A 3,554-nucleotide genomic window follows, 5' to 3' on the forward strand; every position below is an offset into this window, starting at 1 on the left:
CAAGGGCACACCTGTGAGGCCAGCACAGCCTGAGTCACGAACCCGCAGGGCTCACAGGAGGTTAGGGGCCCGCTGGGCTGCTCACTGAGGTCTGCACACCGGAGTGCTCTTGGCCCCTGGACCGGTCACCTGCGCTGCTGGGCCACACACGGAACCTGGAGCTATAGGGGAACATCCCCTGGGTCATCCTTTCTCCTCCCGAGCTTGGGTCTCAGAGGGAGACAGCTGGAGATCTGAAGTTAGGTTTTCTACAGAGTAGGTGGGTGCAGATGAGGGGTCAAGTGGGGATTTATTCATACTTATGTGGAGAGTCCGACGCACATTCACACTCACACTCACACAGCCATCCTCAGAGGTTGTTCCGTCCCTCCAACAGGGACAGAGCCCACCCCACTAAGGGACAGAACAGGAAATCGACTCTGGAAAAGGGACCCCCAAGAGGGCGCAGAGCACACCAGGATGCTCTCTGTAAGCTGTCAGCATCAGCACCAGGAGGGATCTAAGAGGTGAGGGGTTGGGGAGGAGGTGGCCAGCCAGGGAGGGCCGGCCACACCCCTGATGTCTGGACTCCTGCCCCTGAGGGAACCCTTGGTGGCACTGGCTGGGAGCCGCAGGAATTTGAGAGCCTTATCAGGGATGGAAGTTGGTGGTCAGCCTCTGCCGATCACCTCCAGGCCCGGTGGGCGGACACAGGAATTCTGAGCTAATTGGGTGGGACCACCCAGGCCTTGGAGCTGAAAAGTGCCGGCTTAGTGGACCGTGCAGCCTGGGACCTGAAACATGACACACACGCTGAGCAGTGATGCTTCGAGTGAGCATTGAAAGGGCATTCTGGGGACAGTGGCCACCAGAGCCCTGTGTTAAAGGCGAGAGCCAAGTTCTGGGGGGAGAAAAGGGTTTTTCCCAGAACTCTGAAACCTGGGCTGTAATCACTTAAAAGCAGAACACAGAGGCTTCAGCCTGGACTTTGTTATAAGCGGCGAGCAGGGAGGATCCAGAATTTGATCAAGAAGCGTTCCTACACCCTGGAAGGGGATAAGGACCTCTCCTGGTTAGTGGGGAAGCCGGAGGGGGTGGCCTAGTGGCCGGTGGGGCAGGAGGGAACTTCACCTCTAGTTGGGCTGGTTTTATGAGACACCTTGCCGTCAAAGCTGCCCGGGTCATAGGAGAAATAGGGGTGCCCAAGAAGCCCAGGATTCCAGAGCAGAAGGGGCTCCCTGCCCATTCCTTCAGGAACTCAGTGCGGGGAGGGGTCTGCCTTACACAATGGCTCCTAGGCCCCTGAGCAGATGCCACCCCAGGGGGAGGGAGGGGGACCCTAGGGGAGTGAGCGACCCCAAGGAGCCGGCTGCTTATTTCCAGCTTCCATTGCTAAGGCACCTGTGATGCGGGTCGAGAATTCACTCCGGTTTTGTGTTTGTTTGCTTTTGTCCTTGCTATTAACCAGGGAAACTGAGGGCTTATACTGAAGGTGAACTCAGATTCAGAGGAAAAAGAAAGGCACATACTGAGTGAAGTAAGTCAGACAGAGAAAGACAAATATCATATGATATTGCTTATATGTGGAATCTAAAAAAGGGTACAAACGAACTTATCTACAAAACAGATATAGAGTTACAGATGTAGAAAACAAATTTACGGTTACGAAGGGGTAAGGGGGGAGGGATACATTGGGAGATAGGGACTGACATATACACAGTACTATATGTAAAATAGATAACTAATAAGGACCTACTGTATAGCACAGGGAGCTCTCCTCAATACTCTGTAACGGTTTATATGGGAAAAGAATCTAAAAGAGAGTAGGTATATGTTTATGTATAAATGATTCACTTTGCTGTACACCTGAAACTAACACAACATTGTAAATCAAATATACTCCAATAAAAATTAAAAAAAAAAAACAAAAGACCTAGAGGGGTGGGATAGGGAGGGTGGGAGGGAGGCTCAAGAGGGAGGGGATATGGGGACATATGTATGCATATAGCTGATTCACTTTGTTGTACAGCAAAAATGAACACAACTTTGTAAAGCAATTATACTCCAATAAAGAGGCGAAAAAAATATAGAACATACTTGATGTGAATATCTTGATGTATAACAACACAATTAGTGACTTTGCTGAAATAAAAATATGAAAAATAAAATTCATGGAATAAATACGTACTAAAAAAACCCAGAAAGGCACATTTCCTCTGTACAGCTTGGTTATTTCTGTTCATTTTAAACGTGCTATGCAGAGGTCCAGCTGACCCGTGGGTACTGGACACACAGCCCCTGGACACCCTTGGAGCCCCCATCTCAGGACCTTCAGACGTCCAGCCTGGGTGCTCTGCCCCGAGGGCAGGGTCAGAGGGAGGGAGCCCTGCTCTGTTGCTGGCCTGGGCCTGGACAAGGAGAGGCCTGGTGGAGCCCATGCTCTCTGTGGTTGTCTATACGGCCCCTCTGGACTTTTTCCTCTGGAATGTCCTTTTGTATCTGTAGAGCATTAAAAGACACGGTGGGGAGATGTACAATTTGGCTGCTCACTGACTTTTTTTCCTTTTCCATCTTATCTCCTATTTCTGAACTCTGTTGACTTCCCAGAGCACATACTTGAAAAAGGAATGTTCCCAAGGACACCCATTGGGACATTACATGCTTTTCTGCCTTTTGGTGCAGTAAAGAGAGGTTGTGAAAACATGATCTGTGGAAATGCCTTTCTTCTCGGGGACCTGGCCCTTGGGTACTAGTCTTCCCCTTTCAACAATTTGCAGAGTCGGCATATAATTATATGATCCTTTTATCTCTGCAGTAGGCTGAACTGTGGATTATTGGTAAGTACAAAATTCTCCCTAAGACTTGGTACATTTCAACAGATCTTTTCTAGAATTTTGCAACATGCTTCTGCTGCCATATGCCTAGCTTGCCAAGTGAGTTAAATATAAAGTACGGTTGTCCTTTATCCTCTGTATCCTCTGTAATGGTGTCTACATGTCTTTCCAGCAAATGCAATCCTCCTAGAGTGATCTGCTTCCCTGGGTTTATAACTGTCCCATATGGGAGATTCTGTTGTATAAATTCTACCTCCTGAATTGCTTTTTTTTGTATCAACTTACCAGCTGTCTTAAAATTTTACTTTTGGTTCTAGAGTAAAAAGAACTTCACACTGCTCAGTGAATATATGTAATAAACTAGTTTCCAAAATTGGAATATCACACATTTACCTTGGATTATTGTTGTGCTGTAGCCTTTAAGCTTTAATGTAGTTTTGAAAATTTAATTATTTGGCATAAGTCAATAAATTTCAGATTTCTCTGAGAATACTTTTTTAAAAAAAATTTAACACCATTTTAAAGAGTCTAATTAAAATTATTGTGAGTTTGGTGTCATTTTTTAATGTGGAGCATTGCCAGACAAAAGTAAGCTTGTGAAAGCAGTATATTTGAAGGAACGGCACTCAATTTCCCAAACAACCCGGAAATCTGAGGATAACAGTGATTAAGGTTTCTTTAACCCAGATTGTTAAACCCACAAAATAATCACCTGGAATTAAATAAAAGTTAACTATTAAA

The sequence above is a fragment of the Balaenoptera physalus genome (genome assembly GCF_965194825.1).
Source record: "Balaenoptera physalus genome assembly, chromosome: 3".
Classification (NCBI taxonomy): domain Eukaryota; kingdom Metazoa; phylum Chordata; class Mammalia; order Artiodactyla; family Balaenopteridae; genus Balaenoptera; species Balaenoptera physalus.